Source organism: Protopterus annectens, chromosome 13.part0 (assembly GCF_019279795.1).
Source record: "Protopterus annectens isolate FY-2018-M chromosome 13.part0, PAN1.0, whole genome shotgun sequence".
In the NCBI taxonomy this organism is placed as follows: domain Eukaryota; kingdom Metazoa; phylum Chordata; order Ceratodontiformes; family Protopteridae; genus Protopterus; species Protopterus annectens.
The window spans coordinates 501,194,726-501,213,380 of NC_056747.1; the positions used below are offsets into that span (position 1 = coordinate 501,194,726).

The 18,655-nt window shown below is 34.3% G+C and overlaps 1 protein-coding gene across 1 annotated transcript in view; it reads right to left on the reverse strand.

Annotated features, from left to right (window-relative positions):
• LOC122787923 (dynein beta chain, flagellar outer arm-like) overlaps positions 1-18,655 on the reverse strand; it is a 5,188,001-nt gene that overhangs the window by 2,127,274 nt on the left and 3,042,072 nt on the right. The window lies entirely within an intron of this gene.

The following is an 18,655-nucleotide window of genomic DNA, read 5'->3' on the forward strand; positions in this document are numbered from 1 at the left end:
TTGAAATCTTGTTTGAGTTCATTAAGGGCTAATGTGGCTTGTTTATTATGTGATTTGGTCAGATTAGATTTATCCTTTTCTGGGTTTTGATATGTATTCCAGTCACCTCCAATCACTAGGTAGTGATCTTTAAATTGGTTTAAGGTTGGGTATAATGACATAAAAAAGTGTTATTGGTTATTACAGGGTGCGTAAACATTAAGTACCATTATAGGTTTTGGTATTGTAGGACTATTAAATGTTACATAGCACCATCTTCCCTCCTTGTCAGCTTTGGTTTTAAGTATTTTTTAATTATTATGGCAGCCCCAGCACTGTTTGTTTTCCCCTCTGAAGCTATGATTTGACTTATCCATTTTTTTCTGGTAATTTCTGCCCATTGATCTGCAGTCAAGTGCGTTTCTTGTATTAGTATGAGGTTGGCTGTGGTTTTTAATGTAAGGTGTAAGAATAGTTTTCTTTTCTTCTTGTTTTGGAGCCCTTTAACATTCCATGATTCTATTTCCCACATTTATTTATTAGGTGTATTCCTTAGATATGCCATGTATATTAGTATTGTTTTGTTAGTTTTGTATGTGTTACTGTGTGATGGTTTAGGAAAGCATCTATTTAGCCCCGTCCCTACACTGTGCCTAACCACTATATCCCTGGACCAGGAATAATCAGGGGGGGGGATGAAGGTTCATTATATGGTTTACCTTTACGTCTAATCTTGGAATGTGTTTTATTTTTAGATATAGATTTACTCCATAGTATCCCCCCTGTGTTACTATAAACAATGTGGACAAAGCTGAACAAACTAGTTCCCTCAACAAACACTGCAACTTAATATCCCTAGCCTCTTCCAAGATATTATTTATAAAGTGATGGTATTGCATTTAAGGTACAGCATGTATTGTTTTTGTCTTGTGACTAATTCTTTCTAATAGTATTTTTAAAACAGAATATTAATATACATTCCTTAGTAAATTATAGCAATATGTGTACCATAGTAATATTGTTAATCAATCTTGTCATTTTTACATTTTTCTCTCATTTGACTTCTTTTTCCTCCCCTTTACTTATTCAGGTTTCGGCCTTCTTTGGTGCCTATAGTGATGTTTTTCCACATCAATCTGTGTGGGTTATAAAATATATACTTGGCACCTATTTAACAGAAGTAGGAAGTATAGAGAGAAAAAAAAAAAAAAAAAAACAGCTTAGCCAAACAGTCCTTCTGCTATAGTTGACATATTAAGGCTATATTTACATTAATTTCCTGAGATTACTTCTCTCCAGGATCTTTTAACACATTTCTAGTATTTACATAAAACATTTAACAATTGTTTCCCTTTTTTCCCAATATTAATCTATGAGCTAGCATAATTCTGACAGTTTATTTCTTGCCTATTATTTAAGGCTGGAGTTTCATTCACCTACACAGTACTGGGTGTACTGTTTTAGTGAATGGTTCAGTTCAACAGTACCTTATTTCTTCAAGGTTTTGCTTGCAGGTTGGTTGATATCTATGGTGCAGCTTTCTTCTTTTAGCTGGTGCAGATCAATTTTCATTTTTCAGGCAGTAAAATCCTTTGGAGCTTGCTGAAATCCATTTTGTCTGACTGTTCGTTTTTTCATCCAAGGGTCCTTTATCTTTTTTTGTGGATTTATTTCACTTCTGAAGGTGAAATTTGCCAGGAATGTCTCTTTTGCCTCTTTGGGGTTAGCAACCATGTATTTAACCTCTTTGATTTAAAAGATTAACTGATTTGGATATTTCATCTGGAATTTGATTTTTTTTCTATTAGGAACCTGCAGTATGGAGATAGTAGTTGTCTTGCTTGTCTTATTTGTATTGGAAGGTCTTGAGCAAAGGAGATTTTATTATTATTCCAGGTGAGTGTGCCTTTTTTCTTTGCTGCCAGTATGATTTTATTTACATCTTGGTAGTTTAATATTTTAATATAGACATGTCTTGGTTTCAGTGATGTTTGCATTTCCCTCAGGGCTCTTTGGGCTCTCTCTATTGTTATTTGCTGCATTTCTTTCAGATTCCTCTAGGAGGGAATTTATTATTTGCTTGATTGTTGGTATTAGATTGTTATGAAGTACAGTTTCAGGTATTCCTCTGATGATGATATTGTTCCTTCGAGATCTTGCTTCCAGGTCTATTAATTTTGCTTGCAAGTTTTGTATTTCTTTGTCATGGGCATCAGTTTTTTGAGAAATAGAGTCTATTTTTATTTCATTTTCTATTATTTTGGACTCATATTTTTCCATTCTGGATGTTATTTGGCTGAATGAGTCACCAAAGGTTTGAAATTGTAATGATAAGTCCTTTAATGCTTGCTTGATAGGTAATAAGGCAGATTTTATGTCTTCCAGATTAGCTGGCTGGTCTGTCTTGGATTTATTTGTATTTTTAGAGTTGTCAGTTTGTTTAGTTGTCTTTTGTCTTTTTGAAGTTGTGTCTTTCTCAAGTGAGGCTAGTACTGAGAACTTAGTTGTTGTTGTTTCCATATTATTTTCCTCTTTTGACATCTTGCTGTATAGTGTTTTATCAATCTTGCAGTCAGATGCAGGGCCTTAGTAGCACATTGCTTAAGCTGTTATTCAGAAATCTTAGTTAATCCTGCTGTTTCTGAACTGAATCTGTCACTTTTTCTTCCTCTTTTGTTTGTTGGATGATATTAGCAGTAAATATCTACAGTTATTTCTGTATTATTAATTCTGCATTGCCTTCTGGGTTTGTTTTAATCCAGGGTATATCGAGACCTAGGTGATAGCAGTGCTCACAGAACAGCAGCCATTTTGAACTCTGGTAGAGGTTTTAACAGAATCTAGAACAGAAGCTGTCATTAAAAAAGAATAATTAGTAAAACATATAAAGAATCAATCAGAGGTGCTTAGAAAGGATTGGGAAGAGAGAATGGATAAGCAATTCACAAACAGACAATGGGAGGATATATGTATATCTCTCCCAAATATGCAACGAAGTCTAGAAGATTTAGGATGTTTGTCTGAAAGTGTTTACATAGATATTTTTATACCCCAAGTAGAATCCAAAGAATTTTTCCTCAGGTAGATAGCAAACATTGGAGGTGTGATGGACAAGTAAGAGGTGCCTGGGAACACATTTTTTGGGAGTGCAATGAGCTGGCAGACTTAAAGGATTCTCTGCAGACTGCTGTGTTAGAGATGCTGGATGAGCAAATTGGACTGACTGGAAAGATGATTTTTTGAATTATGATACAGCATTGGAATTGCCTAGAGATAGTAAAGTCTTGTTGAGTCTAATTATGGTGGCTGCCAAAAACGCAATTGCTAGAAAATGGAAATCAAAGTCTAGACCAACTTCTACTAGAAGTAGTGAATATAGTAACAGAGATAAAACAACTGGAATTTAAATTTTTATAAAAGAGAGGGAGCAAATATCCATAGGAAAATGGGAATTGTGGGAACAATATATGCAGAGCAGGAATAAGATTTAAGAGGCAGAATTTGAATGAGCCATATAATGCTTAACTGACAATGACTGGATAGATTATAAGTGATGCATAATTTTTGCAACTACAGTTGTTTCAATCGTGTCTGTGATGTATACTGTTTGCAGCTACAGTGATACCATGTTGCTTGTTTTTCATTTATAAAAAAATGTAAGATTGCCTATGTCATATGTGAAAATGTAATAAAAATGTTTGTTGGGAAAAAATAAGGCTTAGTTCTCAAAGAAACCTTGTCTTTGTGGAAAATGAGATAGGGTTACCAACAACAAGTGCTTGTAACTCAGATGCTGTTCATGCAGAGGTCTGAGCAACCAGTATATCTGCTTTCCACTATAAAAAGCTCAAATCAGCCAAATGAGCTAGTTCAAATGGAGCAACTGTTTATTTATTTATTTATTGACCGAAAAAGTCCCACTGGGTCAGTAACCCATCTTTAGTGGAGGCCTGGGGAGAAAAGCTCCAATAACAGAAAAAAATTACAGCAAGATAATATTTACAATAACAAAAAGTGTACAAAAATTTATATACAATTTTCTGGAGATTAGTAATATACAGAGTAGAAAATATTATACAATCTGGTTAGATGTTAGGAATATACATACAGTAACTCACTGGCATTTATTGTAAATAGGGGAAAAAAGTAGAAACATTCATATTAAACAGTTCATTAATGTGCCCAAATAAATGAGAAATATAGGATCATATAGACAAGGCAATAACAGAACATCAACTGATGTAGAAAAGCCAATGAAGTCCAGAGAATATACAAGTTATTACTTGAAATTTAAAAGGAGTGATATTAGTCAGCAACATTTTAGAGATTGTTTACGGTAGTCGGTTTGGTTGTCTAACTTAAAATTAAGATCCCAAGGAGGAGCCACCAGTTTTCTTGGAGGTCTCTTATGTAATACCTCTTCCAAAAACATTTCACATGAAAATGCATTGAAAGAGGAGGGTCCATGGGCAGACCTGCTGAAACGGCTGAGAATTGAATCTTGACAGAGACAGCCCATGGGAAAGTAACTCACACAAATATTACAAAACCAGAGTAACACTAGCCCTGAATGGGTGCTGGTTATGTTGCTGGCACCAACTAGAAAACCTTTTTGATTTGTTTATATGATTCATTAGTAATAGGCATGCTTGTTTCCATTCGTTCCTGCGGCACAACCTCAGTGACCAGGTGCCTTAAAGGTATTAAGACCATATCATCCAGGCAGTCAGTGGTGGTAGTTTGGTGCCAAGGTGTAACAAACATCCATATTGTTGTGTGAGTAGATCCAGATTGTGGTAAATGACCCTGGTCAATTTCTGAAGAAGTGAGAACACTGTTGCCTGAGACCAAAGGGAGTGACCACAATGATCTTAGAGGATTCCTTCAGAATCTTTAAAAGTACGCTGGGTATTAGTGGAAAGGGTAGAAAAACATACAGGAACATTCCTGCCCAAAGAAAGAAAAAGGCATCTTTTTTCCAGGCCTTCTTGCATGGAGTCCTGGAAAAGACTTGTGCCAGATGATTGTTCAAAGAGGAGGCAAAGAGGTCACTTGAGGATTTACTCACAGATAAATTAAATCTTAGAAGACTCCCAATTTAGTGTTCACTCATGAGGGTCTGCCCTGGTCCTGCTCAGCCTGTCTGCAGCACAGTTTTACTCTGACAAAATGTAAGATGCTTGTAGAGTGAGATTGTGCTAGAATGCAAAGGGTGGGGAGGTTATGACCTAGTTCTCGTCTCCTTGTTGAAGAGGTCCTGGGAACCAAAGATTATTCAGAGTTGAGTGTCTTGTTCAGGCCAAGCATCTCTTTGATATTTATGTGTTTGCATCTGTCCTTGGAGTTTCACACATCCTGCATTTTTATCCCTCCTGAAACTGTTCTCAGAGCCAAGTCTGAAGTGTCTGTGTTGATTGACTGCTATGGAACAGAAAGGAAAAAGGGATGACCTAGATTTAAGGACATCTCATGTCTTCCCAAATAATTTCTCTTCTTCTGACAAACCTTAACATTAGTATTTGAAAAGACAAAATGTGTTGGTCCTGAGATCAAAGAGACTTCAGATACCATTCTCTTTCATGCAGAGTCTTGTCAAAGGTATCATGATAAGCATAGAAACCAAGAGACTCAATCATGAGATATTCCCTTGTAGTGACTGATGTTTTCATGGAAAGTGGTAGAAATAGCTCTAGATACAGATCTGTTTTTTTTTTCCTGTAGAGGAAAAGCTCTTTAACCTGAGATGTCTAGCTGACATCCCAGGAACACAATTCTGTGTGAAGGAGTGAAGAAAGACTTTTGAAAATTCTCTTGGATTCCCAGCTTGTGTAAGAGAGATGTCTCCCCAAAGAGAGAGATTTCTGATACTTTGAAAAAGACTCTGCAAAGTTGAATAAGTCATCTAAATATGGAAACATGTGGATGCCATATAGCCTGCATGCAATGAGCTATAACTGGAGCTTGACACTTAGTGAGAACTCTAGGTGCAGTGGATAGTCTAAATGGTAAGGCAGATAACTGATAATGAGATCCAGACACAGAAAACCTTAAGAAACATCTGAAATCTGGATGAAAATGTATGTGGTGATAAGCATCTTTTAATTCTAGTGGTACAAGGGAACTTGGAAGAGGAAGAAGTAACAGGTTGTGATATGAAATCATTTTGAATTTGGGCACTGTCACAAACAGATTTTAGAAAGACAGATTCAGAACTGGTCTCCAAGCATTTTCTTTCTTTGGTACTAAGATCATCTTCCCCAACTGGGAAGAAGGAGTAGGTTATATCACTCCTTGGGACAGCATGTGATAAAGAACCAGAAGAAACAAAAGTGCCTGATCTGGAAAATGAGAAGTGACTCCCTGGAAAGGAGGAATTTTCTCACTCTGTCATCTGTAACCTTGCCAAATGACCTTTAGAACCAATTTGTCTGAAACTGTTTATTGCCAAAGAGAAAAACAGAGATTCAGACTTTCTAGAAGGAAAAATGGGAAAAGGGTGGGAGGGTGTCACATGGTCTCTTGAAAAGTAATTCAGATTTGTTGGACTGTCCTTTGTTTTAGGAGGTTCCTGGCTTCTTTTTGGAATCCTCTTCCCATATCTTCTTAAAAGTGTGTTTACCTGTATTTTGTTGGGACTGTTAATTTTGCTTTTTGCCAAAGTAAACAAGGAGTTACAGAATCCCTTAAAAATGAAAATGGAGGGATAAAAAATCTTAGACATTTCCTGGATCACCTATCCCCTTTTATCACACTTTTTGATGACCTCTGCAGCACAGGGCCCATGAACTAAACCTCTCTCCAAAGGAGAATTTAAAATATAATTTTTACCATCATCTGTGAGGTTCTGAGAATGCAGCAATGCAAATTTACTCAAAACAGTACAGGTAGCCACTGCCCTGGAAGTATCAACAGAGTCATACATACACTGTAAACAATGTAAACTGACCTGTGCAATAGTAGAAACTAAAATATTTAGAGCAGGGTATTCCTCACTAGAAGAAACTGCAGATAAAATATTCCTCATACTTTCATAAGTTAAAACAAAATTTAACATGAGCCTGACAATTCAAAATTCTAAAAATCAAATATGCAGAAGTATACACTTTTTCCTATACTTATCAATAATTTTCCGATCTTTATCAGAAAGAGTAGGATTGGAATTAACTAAGTGTTTAGCAGTAGTGGGATCAACTAAAGCTATAGCTGCTGGTTCAGGTTTGGAATAGTATATAAAGATTGAGGAATATATATATCCTATCTCCCTTTTAGGAGAAGATGGCTGGCTATCAGGAAAATTACAGACAGTAACACACACATCCTCTAAAGCAGATAGAACAGGAGGAATGGGTGGAGGCTCTGGAAATTCTTTCTGTAACAACTCATAGTATTTTCTGAGGGACTGAGAAACTTCAGTGTTTTACCACTGCAAACACTAGCATATTCTAGTAATAGTTTCAGAAAAAGACAAACATTCACAGGAAGAATCAGAAACTGAGCTCTCCTCTGAGTCTGAATCAAAAATCTAAGGAACAACCCTATAACTATTCCTTCATCTTCTCTTTCAGATTTTTTAAATGTCTTCACAAAAGCACTACCATTCTTTCTTTTCCCATATAATACTTTATAAGAAGTATCAATAGTCTGAATTAAATCCTGAGCCAGACCTGGTAAACTACTTCTGTCTAAGGAAATTTGAGGAGGTGTAGATATATATTTAGTTTTCTGTTTCTTTTTGATAGGAATACTGGGGACAACCATGTTACTAATGAAAGCAGCAGCTTCATCAGGGATGGGCACTTCATTGTGACACAACATGGAAGCCTTTCTCGCTCTTTCTTCCAGGACCAACAAGAGTGGCTCTCCCTAGCCCACTCAGGGGACCCCAACAGCCACAAAGGATGTGGCTAACCCCCAGTCCATAGTGACTGTAGGTACGACACCAGAGAGATCCTGGGTAAAAGATACGATGTCTGAGGTACAGCAAATGGTCAGAGCAGAATCACCCACCTGTGGCTCAGGCAAATTGTTAGCCTGCTGTGGTAGCCAAGGCTGTTTGCTTAACTTTTTCTCTAAGTGGCTGTAAGAAGGAAAACCCATGGGACAAACAGTTTGCTCCATGGTCAAGCTGAAAATGCTGCCTGTTTCCCGGGGAAGATAAGCAGCAAATTGCAGTAAAAACTACAAGTATGTAAAATTAATTTTTTCACATAAAAACACAGTAAGGAACACATTAAAACATGTTGCCAGTCCCCAAAAAGTAAAATAAACACAATTTGTCCACAGAAAAAAAATTGTTTTCAGTTACTTTACACAATTTTTAAAATGAAAGGAAAAAAGGCCACTCCGTTTAAAAGTACTATATTGTCTCATGACAATTCATTAATACACAAAACTCCTCCTAGCTTTAAAATAACTTTCCTGATGAGTAAAGTGATAAAATACAATATTTAGAAAAAGGAAGTCTTTTTCGCCAAAGGGAACTTATCTGCCAAGCAAAGGAACAACACCAAGACTGTAGATCCTTGAAAACCTTAGATACATGTACTCTTCAGCTGCAGTAAAGCTCTGAAAAGCTTGACACACAAACTTGTCTTTTAGTCACTTCAGAAAAGCAGAATGCTTCAAACGTAAAATCCAACAAGAAAAAAACGCTGGCAGTGAAAATGGAAAGAAGTTTAATCCACAGATATTCAAAGTACTCCAAAAGCTGAAAAGCCAAAAACAGGTATCAACCACAAGTAAGCGCTTTCATCTCCTTACAAAACAGAGACGTCTTCAGACTAATGGTTGAATGCAAGTACTGCATATATATACAATTTCATAAAAAACACCAATTAAGGCATTCAGTTGAAACATTTAAAAGAACATTTCACCATAATTCTAATGCTTAAGTCCCTTTCTTTTTAAATATGTTACAAATTCCCCTCTACTATTTAAGCCTGGGGGAAACATGCATTTAATCTAACTTGCCAGCAATACTCAAGCCACCCCAATTCTTCTTCAACATTAATCTTTTTTGTATTGGGGTGTATTGAATCAATCACCAAACACTTAAAATTAATCTTACAATTATTATCTACATAATGCTTGGCCATGGCATTCTTGACTTCACCTTTATTAATAGCGTAATGATGTTCATAAATTCTCCTATATAATTCTCTTCCTGTTCTACCAATATAAAAAGAACTACATTCTAAGCATATTAATAAATAAACTAGATTTCCAGACTTACAAGTAAATCTACCTGGGATTTGTACCAAAGTTTTGCCTATTAAAATTTCATGACTATCAGTATACAAAAATTGACAATATTTGCAATTAAAACACTTTAACATTCCTCTTTTTTCTTCAACTCTATTTTTGTTTAACTTTTTTTGAAAAAAGTCTTTAAAATTTTTTGCTCTCTTCTGCACAAATTTGGGTTCATCCCCTAACTTCTGTAATAAGTTACTGTTACCTCTAAAAATTCCCCAATTTTTTCTTACTATATTTTTTATCACATTTGAATTAGTACTGTTCTGAACTGCCAATGCCATGGTAAAATCTGTGGAAAATATTGATTTTAACTGATCAGTCTCAGAAATATTCCTTTTTGTGACTTCATCTTTCATAACTTTTTTATCATTTCTTGGGGATACCCTCTATGAATCATTTTATCACAGAAATTTTCAACTTCAACATGAAAAATTTGATCATCATCCGTCAAATTACTAATTCTATTTATTTGACCTTTGACGATATTCCATTTGGTCTTATTAGGGTGTAGACTTGAATAATGTACACTACTACTATCTTTACACTATACTTATTTACTTTACTTATTCCTTCTTCCCATTGCCCTGCTACCCTCCTCCTATGCTCCTACCCTCTCCTCCTTTCTCTCTCCCCCCTCCTCTCTTCCATCAAAATACTCCTTTCCACTCTACATTATTGCCTCTTTCGGTCTTCTGCCTATGTACTCCTTCTGTAATTCCTTTCTGAGTCTCCCATTCTACTTTTTTTCTCTCCAACAAATTTCAAATATATGTTGTTAATCTTGATGTTTTGTAATGTTTTACTAAATAATAATTTTTTGACTATGTTCCCTACAAATTTTATTTTTTTTTTTGTTTTACTAAACATATATTCTTTTTGTACTGAATTTATTTTATTATTTGTCTCCTTGTAATTTAGTATCTGTGGAGCTTTTCTCCCCGGGCCTCTACTGAAAATGGACATATATCCAGCTAGACTAGCCCGGTTAACAAATGTAAAATAAATAAATAAATAAAAAATGTAAATACATATCATTTTGGAATTCTTTTTTGTAAATTTTAGAGACTAATTTTCCATCTTTTTTATATATTGTAAAGTCCAGAAAATTATTTTTTTCTGTGCTAAAATTATGTGTAAATTTAATATAAGAACAAACATTGTTAATATATTCCAAAAATATTATTAATTCCTCACAAGTTCCCTCCAAATTATTAAAATATCGTCAATAAATCTCAACATTTTAATTATACTTTTTGGCATACCCACTTTCTAAGATGTATGCTGTTTCCCATCCTTGCATAAATAAATTGGCATAGCTAGGGGCTAAAGAAGCACCCATAGCTACGCCATTAACCTGTAAAAATAATGCATCATAAAATTCTAAATAATTATAACTTAAAACAAGATCTATCATTTCCATTAGTAGACTTGCAGTACTGGTAGAAAATTCTTTAGACTTTAATATTTCCATTCTCACCATTTCCATCCCTTCTTTATTAGGGATCATCGTATAGAGAGAATTAATATCAAGTGTTAGGAGTATAACAGATTCAGAGACTTTAATATTGTTGAGTTTGTTCATACAATCGTAGCTGTCTTTTATGTATGTTTTGCCTTTTGGCACAATTTTTTGTAGATACTTATCTACTAAAATCGACATGCCCTCTAAATTACTATCTCTGCTGACAACAATTGGTCTTAGTGGGGGAGAATCTATATTTTTATGGATGTTGGGTATTCCAGAGATCCTACTGATCTTAGGGTTATTGTTACTTATATTTCTTTTCATTTTCTCATCTATTCTCAATGTGTAGAACCACTCTTCTATGCATGATTCTATTAGTGAAAAACCTTTCTTAATTTCTATCATACCCACTGGTCTGTAGAAGCTGGAATCTGATAACATTTCTTTCATCTTTTTTTCATAATCTTCTCTGTCCATCAAAACCATTGCCCCCCCTTTGTCAGCCTTGAAAATAAGTATATTGTCATCATTTAGTAGAGCATCAAAACTTTCTTTTTCTTTCTTTGTTAAGTTGTAATATTTATATATATATTTATATATTTAAACTTAGTGCCATCTTCTAACATTTCTGACATTTGTATCTCACACACATTGAGAAACATTTCCAACTCTTTACATAAGGGTGAATTGTAACAGCTTGGTTTGTAGAACTCACAAATATTTTGTTTTTTACTTCCCAACAATAATTTGAGATTTAATTTTCTCACATAATCTCTTAGTTCATTAATCATAATTAATTTATTGGCTCTTTGTGCTGGAGCTAAGTTCCATCCCTTGCTTAGCACACAGCAGTCGTCATGAGAAATGTTTTTGTTACTTAAGCTGATGATTTTAAAATTAACACTCTTTATGTCTTCCATTGCTTTTGATGATAATTTCAATTATTTCTTGGGGCTTTCCTGCCCCCCCTCCAGTTTTTTTGTGACTGTTGTTTGTTATAGTTTATTTTTTCATTATATCCATCTGCTGTTACCTGAGCCCATGTTCTCTTATGATTGTCTATTCTCTGATATACTTCTATGACCTGTCTATTGTCATCTTTCACAGATCCTTTAGGATTTATTTCATCATTGCTAATTTTTGTTCTACCCACATCTTTAATTTTGGGTCTTACTGCTGGTTCATTTAAAAGTTCATTTAAAAGTTGTTTCATTTCCCCCACTGTATTGACATGAATATCTGCCACAGTTTGTATGTTGTTTTTATTACCCAGTCTTTCTGACCTTCTTAATATACTTGTTTCTTCTTCAATGGTACTACTGTCTATTTCTTGCTCTTTTTGTGCCTTATTATTGAAACTAGTTTCCAGTCGAAGCCCACATGCAGTGGCAATGCCATTCATATATTCATTCCTGTCTCTTTGAAATTTCTTACTTTTCCTCTGGCACAGTTCATCACTCAATTTGTGTAATTTTCCTGTATGAGAATCATTTTGCTGTTAAAATTATCTCTAGAAGTGTTGTTTTTGAGAATATCATAGTTACTTTTAACTTTCACAGTTAGTTCTCCGATTTTGTTAGTATTGACTTTGTGTAGCAATTCCATATACTGTAGCCCAGCCCTTTGATTTATATTTAGCCATTTCTCTGTAAATTCTTTGGGTAAATCTTTATCTGCTGGTAAATTCTTGACTCTTAGTCCTTTTGGGACTTGCTGCACTTTCAGACTGTTTTCAAAAAATAAATTATCCCACTGGAGACGCTTGACTAATAGTAAATCTTTTTCCAAACCATTGAACTTCGCTTGTATGTCAAAACTGGTGTTTACATTTATTTCCGGTTCTGCATTGTTCTCAAACGAGAACGGATTTGATGGCGGTGCTAGACAGCCTCTTAAGATATCTTCTTCATTGTTAATAGCAGTACAAACAGTTTTTCTTTGATTCTTGTTTATGGAATTAACAATACCTTCTTCGTTTATTATAAACGAACCACTCGGAGAGTCATTTAGCACACAGCCAGCGGAAACAGCTGTGAAGCTGGTGCCCGAAGCCACACCTCTCTCCATATCTACCAGAACTGCAACAAGCACTAACACACTTTAGAAAAGCAGAAAGCTACAAACGTAAAATCCAACAAGAAAAAAACGCTGGCAGTGAAAATGGAAAGAAGTTTAATCCACAGATATTCGAAATACTCCAAAAGCTGAAAAGCCAAAAACAGGTATCAACCACAAGTAAGCGCTTTCATCTCCTCACAAAACGGAGACTTCTTCAGAGTAATGGTTGAATGCAAGTATTGCATATATATATATATATATATATATATATATATATATATATACAATTTCATAAAAAAACACCAATTAAGGCATTCAATTGAAACATTTAAAAGAACATTTCACCATAATTCTAATGCTTAAGTCCCTCTCTTTTTAGGCTTAAATAGTAGGAGGAATTTGTAACATATTTAAAATGAAAGGGACTTAAGCATTAGAATTATGGTGAAATGTTCTTTTAAATGTTTCAATTGAATGCCTTAATTGGTGTTTTTTATGAAAGTGTATATATATTCAGTACTTGCATTCAACCATTAGTCTGAAGAAGTCTCTGTTTTGTGAGGAGATGAAAGCACTTACTTGTGGTTGATACCTGTTTTTGGCTTTTCAGCTTTTGGAGTATTTTGAATATCTGTGGATTAAACTTCTTTCCATTTTCACTGCCAGCGTTTTTTTCTTGTTGGATTTTACATTTGAAGTGTTCTGCTTTTCTAAAGTGTGTTAGTGCTTGTTGCAGTTCTGGCAGATATGGAGAGAGGTGTGGCTTCTGGCACCAGCTTCACAGCTGTTTCTGCTGGTGGTTCGTTTATAATAAACGAAGAAGGTATTGTTAATTCCATAAACAAGAATCAAAGAAAAACTGTTTGTACCGCTATTAGCAATGAAGAAGATATCTTAAGAGGCTGTCTAGCACTGCCGTCAAATCCGTTCTTATTTGAGAACAATGCAGAACCGGAAATAAATGTAAACACCGGTTTTGACATACAAGCGAAGTTCAATGGTTTGGAAAAAGATTTGCTATTAGTCAAGCGTCTCCAGTGGGATAATTTATTTTTTGAAAACAGTCTGAAAGTGCAGCAAGTCCCAAAAGGACTAAGAGTCAAGAATTTACAAGAGGGTAAAGATTTACCCAAAGAATTTATGGAGAAATGGCTAAATATAAATCAAAGGGCGGGGCTACAGTATATGGAATTGCTACATGAAGTCAATACTAACAAAATCGGAGAACTAACTGTGGAAGTTAAAAGTAATTATGATATTCTCAAAAACAACACTTCTAGAGAAAATTTTAACAGCAAAATGATTCTCATACAGGAAAAATTACACAAATTGAATGATGAACTGTGCCAGAGGAAAAGTAAGAAATTTCAAAGAGACAGGAATGAATATATGAATGGCATTGCCACTGCGTATGGGCTTCGACTGGAAACTAGTGTCAATAATAATGCACAAAAAGAGCAAGAAATAGACGGTAGTACCGTTGAAGAAGAAACAAGTGTATTAAGAAGGTCAGAGAGACTGGGTAATAAAAACATCCTACAAACTGTGGTGGATATTCATGTCAATGCAGTGGGGGAAATGAAACAACTTTTAAATGAACCAGCAGTAAGACCCAAAATTAAAGATGTGTGTAGAACAAAAATTAGCAATGATGAAATAAATCCTAAAGGATCTGTGAAAGATGACAATAGACAGGTCATAGAAGTATATCAGAGAATAGACAATCATAAGAGAACATGGGCTCAAGTAACAGCGGATGGATATAATGAAAAAATAAACTATAACAAACAACAGTCGCAAAAAAACTGGGGGGGGGGCAGGAAAGCCCCAAGAAAGAATTGAAATTATCATCAAAAGCAATGGAAGACATAAAGAGTGTTAATTTTAAAATCATCAACTTAAGTAACAAAAACATTTCTCATGACGATTGCTGTGTGCTAAGCAAGGGATGGAACTTTGCTCCAGCACAAAGAGCCAATAAATTAATTATGATTAATGAACTAAGAGACTATGTGAGAAAATTAAATCTCAAATTATTGTTGGTAAGTAAAAAACAAAATATTTGTGAGTTCTACAAACCAAGCTGTTACAATCCATCCTTATGTAAAGAATTGGAAATGTTTCTCAATGTGTGTGAGATACAAATGTTAGAAATGTTAGAAGATGGCACTAAGTTTAAATATTACAACTTAACAAAGAAAGAAAAAGAAAGTTTTGATGCTCTACTAAATGATGACAGTATACTTATTTTCAAGGCTGACAAAGGGGGGGCAATGGTTTTGATGGACAGAGAAGATTATGAAAAAAGATGAAAGAAATGTTATCAGATTCCAACTTCTACAGACCAGTGGGTATGATAGAAATTAAGAAAGGTTTTTCACTAATAGAATCATGCACAGAAGAGTGGTTCTATATGGGGAGAATAGATGAGAAAATGAAAAGAAATATAAGTAACAATAATCCTAAGATCAATAGGATCTTTGGAATACCCAAAATCCATCAAAATATAGATTCTCCTCCACTAAGACCAATTGTTGTCAGCAGGGATAGTAAGTTAGAGGGCATGTCGATTTTAGTAGATAAGCATCTACAAAAATTGTGCCAAAAGGCAAAACATACATAAAAGACTGCTACAATTGTATGAACAAACTCAGCAATATTAAAGTCTCTGAATCTGTTATACTCCTAATACTTTATATCAATTCTCTTTATATGATGATCCCTAATAAAGAAGGGATGGAAATGGTGAGAATGGAAATATTAAAGTCTAAAGAATTTTCTACCTGTACTGCAAGTCTACTAATGGAAATGATAGATCTTGTTTTAAGTTATAATTATTTAGAATTTTATGATGAATTATTTTTACAGGTTAATGGCATAGCTATGGGTGCTTCTTTAGCCCCTAGCTACACCAATTTATTTATGCAAGGATGGGAAACAGCATACATCTTAGAAAGTGGGTATGCCAAAAATATAATTAAAATGTTGAGATTTATTGATGATATTTTAATGATGTGTAGGGGAACTTGTGAGGAATTAATAATATTTTTGGAAAATATTAACAATGTTTGTTGTTATATTAAATTTACACATAATTTTAGCACAGAAAAAAAATAATTTTCTGGACCTTACAATATATAAAAAAGATGGAAAATTAGTCTCTAAAATTTACAAAAAAGAATTCCAAAATAATATGTATTTACATTATTCAAGTCTACACCCTAATAAGACCAAATGGAATATCGTCAAAGGTCAAATAAATAGAATTAGTAATTTGACGGATGATGATCAAATTTTTCATGTTGAAGTTGAAAATTTCTGTGATAAAATGATTCATAGAGGGTATCCCCAAGAAATGATAAAAAAGTTATGAAAGATGAAGTCACAAAAAGGAATATTTCTGAGACTGATCAGTTAAAATCAAGATTTTCCATAGATTTTACCACAGCATTGGCAGTACAGAACAGTACTGATTTAAATGTGATAAAAAATATAGTAAGAAAAAATTGGGGAATTTTTAAAGGTAACAGTAACTTATTACAGAAGTTAGGGGATGAACCCAAATTTGTGCAGAAGAGAGCAAAAAAATTTTAAAGACTTTTTTCAAAAAAAGTTAAACAAAAATAGAGTTGTTGAAGAAAAAAGAGGAATGTTAAAGTGTTTTAATTGCAAATATTGTCAATTTTTGTATACTGATAGTCATGAAATTTTAATAGGCACAACTTTGGTACAAATCCCATGTAGATTTAATTGCAAGTGTAGAAATGTATTTTATTTATTAATATGCTTAGAATGTAGTTCTTTTTATATTGGTAGAACAGGAAGAGAATTATATAGGAGAATTTATGAACATCATTACGCTATTAATAAAGGTGAAGTCAAGAATGCCATGGCCAAACATTATGTAGATAATAATTGTAAGATTAATTTTAAGTGTTTGGTGATTGATTCAATACACCCAAATACGAAAAAGATTAATGTTGAAGAAGAATTAGGGGGGCTTGAGTATTGCTGGCAAGTTAGATTAAATGCATGTTTTCCCCCAGGCTTAAATAGTAGAGAGGAATTTGTAACATATTTAAAAAGAAAGGGACTTAAGCATTATAATTATGGTGAAATGTTCTTTTAAATGTTTCAATTGAATGCCTTAATTGGTGCTTTTTATGAAATTGTATATATATGCAGTACTTGCATTCAACCATTACTCTGAAGAAGTCTCGGTTTTGTGAGGAGATGAAAGCGCTTACTTGTGGTTGATACCTGTTTTTGGCTTTTCAGCTATTGGAGTATTTCAAATATCTGTGGATTAAACTTCTTTCCATTTTCACTGTCAGCGTTTTTTTTCTTGTCTTTTAGTCAGCTTAGCTTGAGCTGCCTGACAGTTTGGGGGAGTAGAAGGTGCCCTGAAGCTTTGGAAGCTGGTTGGCAGTTATATCCAAGGCAGAATATAAGCAATAGAGCTGAGGCTAGAGCAGCAGTGACTAATATGATGAACCTTACATATTCCCAGCTTAAAAATTCTTTCCTAACAGGAAAGTAAGTTTAAACAATAATTATAAAACATGGAAAGTTTGTACTCAAGGGAACTTATCTTCCCAGCAATGGAACGGCACAAGCCAACTGTCAATCTTTGAAAGCCTGCAGAGAAGCTCTAAAAGGCTTAGTGTGTAAGCCAGTGTTTTGGCCCACTCAGCTTGATCTGCTTAATGATTTGGGCTTATGGGAGTTGCCCTGAAGCTTTGCAAGCTGGCCAGCTGTTATGTCCTTAGCAGGAAATAACCCATACAGCTTAGGCTACTGCAGCAGTGATCAATATGACCATCATCTAATGTTTTAAATCCAAGATGACTTCTAATTCACAACAAAGGCAAACAATGACTGAGGTTTTGCCACTTGAGGAAAGCACATTAATGCTAAATGCACATATTCAAGCACAAGGCAGGTTATAGAAATTGAGGGTGTGGAAGCTTAGTCTCCACACAGTGTGTGTGTGCATATATATATATATATATATATATATATATATATATATATATATATATTCACACACACATATAATATAAATATATATATATATATATATATATATATATATATATATATATATATAGATACAGATATAGAGTTTCATTTTATAATCTCAAAATACTAAAATATCGAATTTTAGTATTTCGAGACCATAAAGTCGAAAGTGCAGTTATGCAAAACTGCGTAATATCGAATGCAAACATGTTGAATCTGCCTTTATGTTGTCACGTTCTTGACGTGTGGTGCAGTTTGTGGATTTAACTGGGGATTCAGGTAAGTGGTGTTCTTGTAAGGGTATTAGATAGAGATTTTAGTGTATGTTAGTATGTATAGTGGTGAGTTTTATGTGTTTGTGTGTTTAGTACGACCTCGGAATTAGTATATACAAGTAGCAGCGGTGTGGGGGGCACAGCTCCCCACATAGGGGGTGCAGGGCGGAGCTTGCCCCCTGCTTATAGGTAGGGTAGGTGTGTTTGTTATCTTGTGTTTGCATATGTTGTTTTGTTTGCTGTAGTGTCATTAGGTAGGTGTATGTATGCTTGTTTGTGTGGTGGTGTGTGTATATGAATGATAGCGATTTTGAATTCCGCAGTTGTATGCGTCGGTTTTTTGGGCTTTCGGCTTTATAGTCTCGAGATACTAAAATTCAATGTTTTAGTATTTCCAGATTATAAAGTGAATCTATATATATATATATATATATATATATATGGTTCCCTATCAGAAGCCTGAAACACTATAAGCTTGAAAATCAAAATCCTGAAACCAAAAGCCTGAAAATTCAAAATCCCGAAAACCCAAAATCCTGAAAACACAAATAATGCTAATATGTCACTATAAAGACACTAATATCTACCAACTGACCCTGAC